Source organism: Neovison vison, chromosome 12 (genome assembly GCF_020171115.1).
Source record: "Neovison vison isolate M4711 chromosome 12, ASM_NN_V1, whole genome shotgun sequence".
Taxonomy (NCBI): domain Eukaryota; kingdom Metazoa; phylum Chordata; class Mammalia; order Carnivora; family Mustelidae; genus Neogale; species Neogale vison.
The window spans coordinates 62,018,196-62,033,084 of NC_058102.1; the positions used below are offsets into that span (position 1 = coordinate 62,018,196).

Below are 14,889 nucleotides of genomic sequence, written 5' to 3' on the forward strand. Positions count from 1 at the left end.
AGCATTGTAGAGAACCAACCTTAAAAGCGCAGCGTATCTAATTATTTGTAACATGTTGGAGAAGTGAATATGATTCATTTAGTCAGAAATTTCAACGCTCTTAGGATTATTTCAAGTTTCATATCTCCCTCTTACTACTTGCCTCACTCTTTTGAGTCAGCCACTAAGTGGTTTTTAATAGGGGTATCCCCAAGGAGAAGGGACTTCCCTATTTTCAAGATGGGCAGGACTGAGATTAGGAAAAAAACACCTGGGCCAGAGCCAATTTCCACAGGGATTTTAAAATCTCAACATGAAAATAAAATGAACCTCACGGTGAAGCCCAGGAGTTCAGCAAGCAGGGAGAAGAGAAGTCGGAAAAGAACACGGTGGGTGAGAACTGAGAACGTGGGGACTCATCCTTAGTTCCTAAGGATGTTACTATTGGTATTTTATGTCACTGGTTTTAAACTTTTTGACCATAATCCACAGTCAGAAATACATATTATTGCATGATGTGTGTTGTCTACATACAAATACTTTTTTAATGTATAAACTAAAATGAAAAAATACTTTCCCCGTATTACCTGTATCATCCCTTCCATTTCATTATTTTTAAGTGCTGGTAGAAAGCATCCCATTAACTGTATTTCATTATCCTCTAATGGGTTAGACCAGGGTTTACAAACACTGACCTGTGCAACCAGTGGGCACCAATGGAAGTGAAATAGGGATTGTTTTTTGCATGTAACGTTATCATGGGTCATGTGCCTGTATGGAGAAGTGAAATTATGTTTCTATCCTGACACAGAACTTTCCACATGGCAAGCATCGAGTTAATGGTGAATGTTGTTGAACAAAGAGCAGTCATCCCTGCTATGCGGCCCAGTTGGTTGTTGGTAATACTGGTTTTATCTCCTGAACTCATCTCATTGCAAGACGGGAGATGTTAATCAACTGCAGCTGCCATGAACCAAAATATTCATTGGATTATACAAAATAAGCTAAACTGTAATCTAATCAGACGAGGAGGATCTTCTGTGTCCTCAAATCACCCCCAAACTTAGTACAATAATCATTTCTTACTATTCGTGGTTCCTGTGGCACAAGAATTCTGGAGCTCCTTGGTTGGGCAGTTCTGGCTTCAGGTGTTTTACGAGGTTTTAGTTCCATCTTGGCTGGAGCTTCAGTCTCTGAAAGTTTGAAAGGTTCAGTTGGAGGATCACGTGGCCCGCAAGTTGGTTTCTCTCCATGTGGGCGCCTCTGCAGGGATCCGTGCCCTCATGACTTGGCACCGTGCTTTGTCAGAGTGAGCTGTCCAAGAGACCAAGGCAGAACTGGAGTGGAGGGGACTGCACAGGTGTGAATATCAGGAGGTGAGGATCCTCGCACATGTCTTAGAGACTAGCTGCTGCACCATAGACAGATAACTTTGTTGATGATTGCCTTGAATTTTTAACGAAGGAAAAAACCTGTAAATGCTCGTTTTATTTTTGAATTTTGTAAAGCATTTACAGAGAAGTATGGACATTTCTACTTCTCACAGGAATTTTGGAGAGAATTTAAAGGTATAAAAAATGATAAATTTCAGAAATTGGTTGGGATTCTTTATGAAATAATGATTAAGCAAGTTTTGTTTAGTTAGCTAAGCACAGAATTATGAAAAATTAGTTAAATACTGGGAAGACCCTAAATGTAATTAGTAAGAATAGAAAATAATTGGGCGCCTGGGTGGCTCAGCGGGTTAAGCCACTGCCTTCGGCTCAGGTCATGATCTCGGGGTCCTGGGATCAAATCCCGCATCGGGCTCTCTGTTCAGCAGGGGGCCTGCTTCCCTTCCTCTCTCTGCCTGCCTCTCTGCCTACTTGTGATCTCTCTCTGTCAAATAAATAGATAAAATCTTTAAAAAAAAAAAAAAAGAATAGAAAATAATTTACTTTCAGTAAAATTGGTAATACTAATCATTAACAAGTAAAATAACCTATTATAGGTTATTACCTATAATACCTCTAAAGAGTAGAGAAGATTGTCATAGCATTCTACTTCATTGATACTCTAGCTTAGGGTTTGGCAGCAGTGGCCTGTGGACCAAATCCAGCATGCTGCCTGTTTTTATAAATAAAGTTTTATTAGAACACAGCCATATTCCTCTGTTTCTGCATTTTGACTGCTTTCCTATTGCAGCAGCAGAGGCAATAGTTTTGTGACAAAGACTGTGCACAAAGTCTAAACTATTTACTGTCCTTTGAAGAATAAGTTTATTGATGCCTACTCTAGATTTTAGACTTTTAAATACAAGACTAGGTTTTGGAATGTTGATGAGATGCATAAATCTAAGGATAGTAGCTTGTAAGTGAACTTTAAAACATAAGAGAGAGTGCAATGTTAACTTTTTTATTTTTTTTTTGAAAAAAGTTATATTAATTAGAAGAGGGAGGGACAGAATATTGTAGGATTTGCAAGAATAATGCTTCATTAGGCAAGACTTTGCTTATTAAGAAAATTCATGAGCTTCGAATAGGGCCCATGTGGGAACACATGAAGCCAGCATTTGAAAAGCAAATGTGAACATTATATTGACTGAATTAGGTTATTGTGAAAAACCAATTTAAACATTTTAATTTATTTCTTACTCTGAATTAGAGATTAGGAATTTTGTTATTTACTTCGAAATCTGTTCTGGTTTATGGCTAGAGTTTCGCCTTCGTTGTTGTTGTTGTTGTTTGTTGTTAACGTGGAAGTACAGTTTTGAGAATAGGCCCATGAGTAATAACCATTTTCTGCCCTTCTGCTGCAGAATGACTTGAGATACAGGTACTTACCAGTCTTCATGATATGCAGCAGACAAATTGAGAAGTGAAATTTCCAGATGATTAGCACAAAGTTTAGGGCTCGGTGCTGTATGAGCAAGGAAAGGAGCTCAAGACACCTCACATGCAGGTGTCTGAGGAAATCCCAGGGAATATGTATTTCTGATAGTACCACCAGCATATGTCTCCCAACCAGAATGTGGTCATTGTTAAAACCTGCTTTTCTAAACTAGGGAGAAGAATTTATACCAAGCAGAATATACTTTAAGATTATCGTATCAGGAGGAAAAGATTTAGAGGTGCAGTTACTTTTGCGTTTTAATTTTAGAAAAGTGTGATAGCTACCATTGATTGGGCACTCACACCATTTCAGGCTTTGTGCTAGGCGCATTTCAAAAATTGGCTCACCTAATGTTCTCAGTAACTCCATAGGGTAAAAAATAGTGTTATCCTCACTCAGCTCTTGAGTAAAGTGAACCTTGGCGAGTTTAACTTGCCCAAATTCAGTAGCCGGAGTAGGACTCCAACTGGGGACATCTCACTCCAGATGTCTCCATATCACACCGCCAGCCCATCAATCTGTCATCTTGTTCCCAGCTCCTATCATTTCCCTTCCATTTTCTTTTCTTTTCCTCCCACCCCTTCTTCCCTTTCCCATTTCCCTTCTCTTTTTTTATTGTTAATTACATAACTAACACATGGTATCAAAACAATTTAGCACAAACGGTGTAAAGTAAAAAATGCATGTAAAGTAAAAAATGAAAGTAGCCTTGATCCATACTGTTAACATTTGCTCTTCTCTTCCTGCTTCCTTTACCCAAGATGATAGATGTACCTCGTAGATGTTTTCCATGACAGGACACACAGTTCTTTCTCACCTATTATTTTTAACAGCTGCATGACCTGTTCCACAGTCCAGACGTTAATTTATGCAGCCCTTTTTATTGATTATTCTCTTGACTTTTGGCATCTTGTTTTCTCTCTGTTGTTGTTTGTATAACTTGGCCTAATGAGCATCTGGTGTTTGCCTTGCGTACACTAAGTGAGATGACTGAAGTTTATTTCTCAATCTAGATAGTTTTTAAAAAGCAATGGTTGCATTCTTTCCATGACCTTCATGATACTTAGAGTCTAATTTCCTTTTTAAAAAAATTTTTTACTTATTTATTTTTAAAGATTCTATTTATTTATTTGACAGAGAGAGACCACAGATAGGCAGAGAAGTAGGCAGAGAGAGAGGAGGAAGCAGGCTCCCTGCTGAGCAGAGAGCCCAATATGGGTCTTGATCCCAGGACCCTGAGATCATGACCAGAGCCGAAGGCAGAGGCTTAACTCACTGATCCACCCAGGCGCTCATGGAGTCTAATTTCTTGAATGGGATTTTGTTTCTCAGTCATGAGGTCTTGTTGATCCTTTCTTACACTCCTTTTATTTCTATTCTCAATTATCAGCACATTATAATTTATATGTTGGTGATAACCTTTAAAAATTTAGGAATGAACTATCTCAATCAAAAGTTTTAAATTATCACCTACAAGTGACTTAAATTGACTCTTCATAGGTCATTAGAATGTAAATGTATATGATTACATATATGTAGTGAAAAAAATTGAACCATGAATTATCAGAAAGCAGTTTTTCCAAATGAGTGTTAAGATACCAGGGCTCCTGGGTGGCTCATTCGGATAAGCATCTGCCTTGGGCTCAGGTCATGGTCTCAGGGTCCTGGGATCAAGTCCCTCATGGGCTCCCTGCATAGCAGGGAATCTGGTTCTCCCACTACCTTTTCCCCCTCTCAAATAAATAAATAAAAATCTTTAAAAAAAAAAAGTGTTAAGATACTTAACCTAATTCCTGGTATCATTTTAGTAACTTATTTAAATAAAGTACAAAATTTCTGTGATCATTGTTGATACATTGGTAAATTATGCTTTTATACAACAGTGATGCTTATTTTGGAAGATACTATTTTAGAAAACTGACTTGTCTAAAATGCATTAGTACAGAGCATCTACTTCTGTGTAGTACTAGTATTTATGAAATGAGGGAAGGGATAGTTGGATAGGAGAGAGGAAGGAAAAAAACCGAGAAAGTTGTCTGTTTGCTAGTACAACAATGTTAATGATTATAATAGAACTGTGAAGAATAACCATTAACATATCTAGCTGGAAGAATGCCTAACAAAGCAAGGAAACCTGCCCCTGTGTGCCCTCTTTTTTTAGATGAGTGTGACTAGAAGGGACACTGTGGCAGAGCAGGACAAAAACAAGCCTTCTCTTTTATCCCTTCCTTCAGTTTCTGGGCAGTGCAGCCCTGGATGACATCTGTGTGTTTTCACCTTTCCTCATACTAATGTGAATAGCAAAATCCACCTGACAGTGTTCTCGGGCAAGAGAAGGCTTAGTCGTGTAGGGCCATACCTGCAGGGCTTCTCAACAAGTGATTGTTGGGACCATGTTGCTGCTGAAGCTGTGACCCTGGCTGAGGGGCTTTTAGCTTTTCTTCTGTCGGTGATTTTCTTCATTTATTTTATGAAAATCACTTAGAGTAGTGGTTTCGGGGTGTTTATAATTAATGGGATGAGAAAATTAGAAGAATGGGCTTTTGGGATGCCAAAATTGATTGATGAAACTGACTGGAAATTTTTAAATCCTTGTTTGTTGGCTGCAATCAGTCAAGAATTTGGTCAAGTCCTGAGAGCCAACTAGTCTTATTACCTCTAGAAATGAATATACCCCTTGCTGAATGTCCCCCCTTCCCTGCCCTTTGGCAGAGACCGCAGTCTTACCTACTGACTCCACGTTGCTCTTTGAATGTTGGGAACCTCCTTGTTCTGGTCTTACTCACCTTCTTGACAACATTCAGCATAGTTCGTTCTCGACATGTTTTTCCCCTTGGCTTCTGTGACATCATGCACTTCAGGATTTCTTGCTGCTTTTCTGGGTACTCCTTTACTGGCTGTTTTTCCTTCGCTGTAGCCATTCTGCTCTCACTTGCATTCTTCAGGTATACCAGTGAAATTCACTTTGGAGGATCTTACTTATTCCCACCTCAGGGCCTTGGCACTAACCTTTTCCCTCTGCCTGGCTTTTTGCTCCCATCCCACTTTTTGAATGAGGCTTACCCTGACCCACATTATCCTAGCCACATCCCTGAACTCTTCTTTTTTTCATAGCATTTGCCTCTTCTATCATACTACATAGATTATTTATTTATTATGTTTGTCTATCTTCTCTGATAGAGTATAAGCTCCGTGAGGACAAGCATCTGGATTTTGTGTTTGTTTTGTTTTGTTTTTCCCACAGACACACCAAGTACCTAGCACAGGGCCTACCTAGCATAGGAGGCACTGTTGATGGATGAGAGCATAGTATTCTCTTTTAGGTCACCTCGTTGACTTCCAAGGCTCTTTGCACACCATATGCATAAATACTTGTACAGCTCCCACCTAGACCCTTTTCCCAAGTCTCTGCTCACTGACCTCTCCACCTAGTTTCTATTAGACATAATAGAAAAACAAAAAACCTCGCAGGCATCCTTAATTTCCCTCTCACCTTCACTCACCCTTCTTCCTTCCTCTCCAGTCTGTCAGTAGGCCCTCTTGACCCCTCCTTTTCAGAAAGTATCCCTGATCATCTGTGCCACTGTCTCTCTCACCCAAACAGTAACAACAGCTTCTCAACTTCTCCCCTCCTTCTACCCTTCACCCACTACAATCCATTTTCCACACTGTAGCCAGAGACGACATCTTAAAATACAAAACGGCAAAACAGATCGTACCACGGCCTTACACTGGCTTTCACAGCACTTAGAGGAAAACCCAGAGTCCCTTCTCTGGCTTATAAATCCAACACTAGTTGACCCACTGCCTCTGAGACTTCGTCTCTTCATCGTTGTTGCCTCAGCCCCACCACACTGTGGTCACTGGAGGCCTTCCTCCTCCTCTTCAGATGTGCTAACAGTGAAGCCTTGGGACTAACTGCCAATGTTCAAGCTGGCTTAATCCTGCCTCTTTGGGTCTCTTGACTCTGTCACTAGCCCATCTCCTTTGTATAACCCTGTCCCCACCATTGTCTATATTTTTGACTGAGCCTTTTCCCTCATGAGACTGTGAGCTCTGTGAGAAGTCTGGACTTTGTCCCACTGTATCCCTAACATGTACAGCAGTGTCTGATAAAGTTGATGCTCACTAAATACTTGTAGACTGAATGAATAAATGAACAAAAGGGAACAAAATTTTTTTTTAAGATTTATTTATTTATTTGACAGGCAGAGATCACAAGTAGGCAGAGAGGCAGGCAGAGAGAGAGAGAAGTGTAAGCAGGCTCCCACCTGAGCAGAGAGCCCGATGTGGGGCTCGATCCCAGGACTTTGGGATCATGACCTGAGCCGAAGGCAGAGGCTTTAACCCACTGAGCCCCACCACACTGTGGTCACTAGAGGCCCTGGAACAAATTGTTTTTTAAGAGTTACAAATTTCTGTGATACTTAAGATAATATTTTAACCAATTAAGAATATCCTTAGGGGCGCCTGGGTGGCTCAGTGGGTTAAGCCGCTGCCTTCGGCTCAGGTCATGATCTCAGGGTCCTGGGATCGAGTCCCGCATCGGGCTCTCTGCTCGACAGGGAACCTGCTTCCTCCTTTCCTCCTCTCTCTCTCTGCCTGCCTCTCTGCCTACTTGTGATCTCTGTCTGTCAAATAAATAAATAAAATCTTTAAAAAAAAAAAAAAGAATATCCTTAGGTTAGATGGGGGGAAAAATACTACTGATTTGGGGGAAGAGATATTAAGAAATAACTGGTCTGGGGGCACCTGGGTGGCTCAGTGGGTTAAGCCTCTGCCTTCGGCTCAGGTCATGATCTCAGGGTCTTGGGATCGAGTCCCACATCAGGCTTCTTGGTCAGCTGGGAGCCTGCTTCCCCCCCCCCTCTGCCTGCTTGTGATTTCTGTCTGTCAAATAAATAAATACAATCTTTAAAAAAAAAAAATACTGGTCTGTCCCTTATTAGAAAATAGGAAGTAATCCTGCCCCACCCTCCTTTTTTCTTTTCTTGTTTACAATACAGTATTTTTAAAATACTCTTCTCTTAAATCTTTTTACAGAAGCAAAATTGTTTTGTGTTGTCTTGTGTTTTTTTAGTAAAACACAAGAGATTTTCTTATAGTCTAGCATTGTCTATAGCAAAAGACCATTTGAATGCCAAAATAATGTATCGTTAGGTCTATTAATTATCTTGCCACATGCAAAGTAGATGCTAAGGGCTTATCACTGCAATAAAAGTCACTAGGATATTTAAGCTTATTGTACAAAATATGTTTTAAAATTTACAGGTTTTTTCAACAAGTTGTTATACAAAATGTATGCCTTTGCCCAAGATTCGTATTAATATATGCTCCTGGGACTCTTTTTACTTACTATTTCTTTGTCATTGTACAGTTCTTGGGGCTCACTTTCTTGGTACATACATTTGAAAAGAATTCATAATTTCATTATATTAAGAATGAATATTTTTTAAAAAGCAAAGTGCTTCCACTTTTTAAAAATACAATCTCAACCAGTAGTTGAGAGGCTGCTGTTAATTGTTTGGGTAAAATACCATCCGAGGATCTCTGAGTGAGAACGCAGTAAACAATAAATAGGAATCTTTTGCCAGTGAGTTGTGTAGCATCAGTACTCCGTGATTATTTCTGGGTCCATCTCACCCCGTGCATTAGTGAGTACCTAGAACAGTGGCTCTTCCCCCAAGAAACTCAAAATCCTGTGGAGAGTTCATAATGTCTGGCCCCTCCCTGGTCACATTAAAAGCCTTCTGGACCCTGAATGTGTGTGCCTGAGTTCTTTTTCAGCCACACAAATGATTCTATTGTGAGCTATGGTAAAAAACAAAATGACGACAGATCACAGTCTAATAAGGCTTGTGTCCTCACTTCCATTCTTCCTCCTCCCGTTTCCTCCTTGTGGTTCAGTATTCAGTGAATGAATACTGAATACTGAATGAGTATGTTTGGTCTAGGAGTGATCCATCTACCCTCCTGTGTCTGCGTGCAATGCAAAGCACCAAACCGTGTCAGTCTTCACAGATTACTCACTTGTCGTAGAAATAGATTGCATCTTTTGTTGAATTTTTACAAATTCACTCATTCTTATCAAAGTAGCTTTTGGGAAACATTTTTTCAAATTTTGTAGGTAGAAAAAGGGTAAGCAAGCAAATTAAAGAATGAGTGGTGAGAGATGAAGATGGGGGGGAAGGACCTCTAATTAAGATCAGAGGTTAAAAAAAAAAAATCAGAGGTAAATGTAATTACAAGATGACCTCAATTTTAAATCAGAATGCCAAAGTTGAATGTAAGAGAGAGATCATTCGGGTTAAAGACCTATTAAGTGATATGGAAGAAGTCAAAACGTGAGTTAAAAAATGGACGTGCTATGACAATGTGCTGGAATTAATGCCTCTTTTTACTTAATTTCCTATCTGCCTCTCTTTCCAAAGTTATCTCCTCTATTCAGCTGTTGAGCACTTGACCCTAACTCCTCATTATCCAGGATGGAAAGCCCTTGCCATCTGCTTCCAAATTCTATCTCCCTGAATAATAGCTTATGTTTTCTCTTTTCTCTGCTCCCAGTTTTGACAGCCTACACTTATTCCCATTGCTTACACCAGTGCCACAATTCTCTAGTCCCCACAGCACTCCCCAGTCCTCTCCAGCCCTATTTGTCTGCCTCCAGCCTGGCTGTTTCCTCTTCCCTGCCTCTTCTTTCTGGTCCAGATCCTCAGTGTTCATCTACAGCATTTCAAAAAGGTCACCCCTCCCGGAATCTTCTCTAAAATTTTCCTCATCAAAATGCTCTCTCTCGTCCCTCTAAACTCCCCAGTGCAGCAGACCATCTGTGTCTCCTTTGCTGTGATCATCATCTATTAGCGTCAAGTACTCTGTCCCATGGTCCGTACCTTGTTTCTGTCTCCACTGTGCATTGCCTTGCACCATGCTCGTATAGAACATGTTCTCAGTAAATATTTATGGATCAGAAATAGATGTGGTTTCACTGTAGAACTTTCCTTTCTCCTTCCGAGAGCATAGCTTTCTAGAAATTGTTTTTATGGACTCCTCACCCTGACACACATTGTACACAAAAGTTATTAGACTTAGCAGTACACAAAACGCATACATGTTGACACTTTCTGTTTGATACATTGTATGACTTGGTATTTGCTTTTTATTCTGTGCTGCTTCTTGTACTGGGCGCTTTTTTTGAGAGAGAGAGAGAGAGAATGCTTATATAGCATGCATTACTTGCAGACCTTGCAGTTCAACCTACCTAGCACTCACTGGCAGTGGGAGTGATGAGTTGCTTTGGTAGCTTTCTTTGAACTGAACACCTTTTTTTGGGTGGGGGAAGGTGTTGGAATTAGGTAGGTGTGGTTCCATAAACAGTTCTCATGTTCCTTTTTAACATTTTATTTTTTACGTCTTCTCTGAACCTTTTAATGATCTTGTCTCACCATGTATGAGGGGTCTTACCTTGGCTACTGCCACTGAAGTTGTCTGTTTCTTGTGCCTTCTTATTTTCCCACGTCTTTCAGATTAATTTGGGGTCAGGAGGGAAGGGGAAGCAAAGCTACTATTCATAAAATGAGACATTTGTGTATGAGGTAGTTAAGTATTTAATGATGGGGAAGTGTAGAAGCAATCAAGGCTGGTTGTGAAGAAAGAAAAATCATAAGTTAGTGTATGAACCCAGATAAAGATGTATTAGCCCCACTCTGCCTGTGGTTTGCTCTCCCAAGCTTGGAGTGTGTCAGCTGTATGACCACTTTCTATTTTTGTTTGTCTGCCCAAGGTGAAAATGGGAAGTGGATTTGTGAGAATTGTCTGCATGCTTTTGGTGGGGCTCTATCTGCTGTGCTGGATTTTTTTTTTTTTTTCTGAAAGATTTAAATAGTCACCATGAGCTTCTTGACAGTATTTCCATCATGCCAAATGATATGCTTTTGCAGCAACTTACTCAGCATACCAGGCAAATTAGTTATTTGATTACATAAACATACATATGCAAACTATTTTGTTGATTTGTCTGTGTGGTAGTTTTGTAAAAATTGTTCTTAAAAATGCAAAAAATCTATTAATCCTATTTATAGCTTTATCAACATTTGGGTGAGGCGTGTTATATAAATGTATATTCTGTTATACAATGTATAATCTGTTGGTGAGAAAAATCTGTACTTCTATATTTTGAAGTTAGTAGATATACTTAATAAAGATACTGAACATTTCAGTTTATTGATGTTTACTAATATTTCCAAAGGAAAAATAGGACTACTACTAGATAGTTTAAGATTGTTTTATTTGGTGAATAGCCAGAAGTACAGAATAAGAGGTTAAAAAGTGAAATATAAATGGCTTAGGGTTTGCCTAAATCAGCAGTGGTCACATTTACTTTTGGGGGTCATATCCTGCATGCCTTGATATTTCCAGTGTTTTGAGAAATACCTGTGTTGACATAGTAAATGAAATATTGAAACCTGGGGATTTGGGGGGGGGGTTGTTATAGTACAGAAATAATTATTTCCAGGCACATCGAGTTAAATGAACAACAAAAATCACAAAGTCAAAAACAAATCAATTATCATTTGGTGGTTCCGTTTAGTTTATGGCAGTTAATGATCTTCGATTGAATTTGCAGCTCTCTGGGTCTGTTTGGAAGTAGGCCATCACATGCTGAGATGAAATACCAAGTCATTTAAATTAGATACCGAGCATGCTCATAGGAAGTACTTACTCTTGGAGACTGCAGTGAGGTTCAGTTTTCTTCTAGGGGGAAGAGCAGGAAAGAGCTCACCGTGTGCCCTTTTGTCATCATTTGTCAGAGGGCATATAATTTGTCTTTGGAAACCAGAAGCCTGAGACAAAAAGAAGAATGCAGGTTTTTAGCAAAAGGCTATTTGGTGAGTTAATTAGCTGTTTTATTCTATTTTGTAATTCCTTGCAAGCCTGTGTCTTTTATCTGCTGCCTGTTTTGTACTAAGCTGAAGCTTTATGTAGCAAGTAACTTAGCTGAGATTGGGAGAAAATTGTTTCTGCTGCCCAGATCTCACTCTTTTGAAATGTTTTCAGTACATTTCTGAGGTGACAAGTTCATAAATTGCTATGATGATACTCCTTCGTGTTCTGCACAAATTTCATTTGCTCATTGGTGCTGAATAATGCTGGCAGAATTGTGTGCTCAGGGAGCTCAGGATTTGTCTGTTTGGACAGTTCAGCATTTTTGTTCTTGTATTTTGATGAAATTATAATTTTTACTTTCACATTTCTACACTTTATCTTAAAAAATAGCGGGTAAGAGTCATTTAGCATAAAACGAGAATTTTTGAAAGAAAATGAGAGGATATAATATACTGTATGTACATATTGTTATATAGATGATACAGAAATCATTTGGCTTTATAATATAACTGGTCATTTACAGTACCCAAAAATAAAATGAGATTGACAATACTTAGTGAAATATGTTCCAGTTATACAGTATTCATATTTAGAATCCATTCTGTTTTTAGTTGTTGAAGTAGCTATGTAAGTGTTTGGAGTATAATAATAGTTTTGCCATTTTGGGCTCTTCTCACTTGAGCTCATATTATGGTGATTGCTAGGAAATGTTTTATGGTTGTTTTTGTTATCCAAGTGCTTATGTTTTATCATGAACTTAAAGGGGGAAGTTCTTATGCATTTTTTCCATATTATGTTCTAATAGTATCAAATAATATTTAAAGTCTATAAATTATTATGTCATAATGAACATGATTTTGATTCTATTTATCATAGATAAACTTGGCAGACAACTCTTAAGGGTATTCTGGAAATTAAAATTATATATTCTGCATGAGACAAATTATTACATGTTTTAAAGATTTGAAGAAAAGGCATAAAATTACCAAATTTATTTCCTTGAGGAAAATCATGTTTATTAGTAAATGTCAGGTAGGGAATTTGAGGTATAGAAGGTGTTTTAAAGAGTTCTAGAAGAACAATGTGGTGGGGTGGGAGGACTAGGAAGAGAATACTAAACACTTAGTGCCTTCAAAAATGCCAGGCAATTATGTGATGCTTTCCTGAAATATCTTTATTTTGTGAACTGCCCCCACTATGCCATTTTCCAGGATTGGCACATGTGAAGGAGGTGGGTGTATACTTAAGCTCGTATATTCATGAAAAGGGAGGGTTACCAGTTAAAGATGACGATTAAGTGACAATATTCAAGAAATCTATTCCACTTTTACATTCTGACTCACTTGTGTGACCTTGGGCAGCATGCACACTCTGTTTATTTCCACTTATTTTTAGTAAAGTACTTTACTGTGGTAATAATAGGAGGCTCATTTAAGATTTCTAGAGTAATAAGATTATTTCTTGGACTATTGCAAAGATTCATGAGGGCTGTAAGCTATTCACAGAGAGCTACTGTGGGGAAAATCCAAACAAGTGTTGCTTTTACAGAATCCTATCGAATGTTTCCCTTTTTAATTAGTATTTCGGCTAATTCAGTGGAGCATGTGAATGGGATAGAGTCTACTTAAAAATAGTATCTTTTAGGGGCACCTGGGATCAAGCCCCGCACTGGGCTCTCTGCTTAGTGGGAAGCCTGCTTCTCCTTCTCTCTCTCCCACTCCTCCTGCTTGTGTTCCCTCTCTCGCTGTCTCTCTCTCAGTCAAGTAAGTAAGTAAAATATTTAAAAATAATAACCTGGGTGGCTCAGTTGGTTGGACGACTGCCTTCGGCTCAGGGCGTGATCCTGGAGTCCCGGGATCGAGTCCCGCATCGGGCTCCCAGCTCCATGGGGAGTCTGCTTCACTCTCTGACCTTCTCCTCGCTCGTGCTCTCTCTCACTGTCTCTCTCTCTCAAATAAATAAATAAAATCTTTAAAAAATAATAATAATAATAATAATAATACCTTTTAAAAATATTTTAAATGTGTAAAAGTAAAAATGTGTAAGTCCTCTGTGGTCTTTGGAACTACTTTGCTAATACATATTTACCCTAGTCTGTAAATAATCATAAAATTTCCATGGCTGAATTACACTTTACACTATTTTCTCTTACGTATTTGGTCCCATTTGCCTCTAATCATAGACCTTCATAGGTTTTCAAGAAGAGAGAAATTGATAATCAACTGAAGTCTGTTAAAGAAAAATATAGAGAAATATTGTGAAAGGAGGGAAATATGATAAGAAGAACGACTAATAAAGAGGATTTCTTTGCCAGGTTCTACAGGTGAAGCACATACCTATATCTTGTTCATTTCCAAATCATTAAGTTCGTCTACTCACTTACTTAACATCTACTAATTAAGGATAATTTAGTTCCCTAACATTCGTGAAGTTCAGTAGCGCTTAAAGATCTCAAGTAGTCTTACCTGAAAATGGGTTCGAGGGTCAGGTAAGTTTGGGGAATAATGGGCCGTAAAGGCTTGTTTAGAGCAGAACTTCTTGGCCTTTAACATCTTATTAAATTTTATTCTAGAACTTGACTTTCTCTGAAATATGGTTTACTTTTTGAAAAGAAAAGCCAATATATGGTGTAAATACTTATATTAAATAATTACGAATATGAACACTTAACCTTTTAAATACATGGATAAGTGGAAGAATTATGGGTTTGCTTCGATCTTCTAGGAAATTGCCTCAGTTCTTTTCTCATTTTACATTTAGAAGAACAGTTTTAGAAATACAATGTAAATGTCCAGTTAGAGGTATGATTAGATTTGGAACAGTATGAGTGATGTAAGCTGAATTGACATTTTTGAAAGCCCCAAACACTAAAAGTATAAGCAATAAACAACACTGTGTGAGGGATTTGGTGGGGGGCAATATGACCCAGTAAAGATCTTGATGATTCTCAAAAGTTTTCATCCATTTTCTTAAAGTTACTCCTAGATTACTCTTGTAGAGAAACAAATCAATTTTTTAAATATGGTTTATAATGGTAAATTAGTAGGATATGTTATCTGGTGGGCCTGGGTTCAAATCTAGCTTTGCCACTTGTGACTTGAGGCAAGTATCTTCTTTTCTGCTTTCTGTGTTTTCAGTAGTAAACAGAAACATCAG

The 14,889-nt window shown here is 38.6% G+C and overlaps 1 protein-coding gene across 23 annotated transcripts in view; it reads left to right on the forward strand.

Annotated features, from left to right (window-relative positions):
* Nucleotides 1-14,889, forward strand: part of PLEKHA5 (pleckstrin homology domain containing A5) — a 237,755-nt gene that overhangs the window by 71,340 nt on the left and 151,526 nt on the right. The window contains exon 1 of one of the 23 annotated variants that reach the window (XM_044227425.1): nt 11,611-11,735. The exons of the other annotated variants lie outside the window; for them this stretch is intronic. The gene's annotated coding sequence lies outside the window, so the exon portion shown is untranslated. Of the gene's footprint in view, nt 1-11,610; nt 11,736-14,889 lie in introns of those variants that run through there. 23 annotated transcript variants of the gene reach the window in all.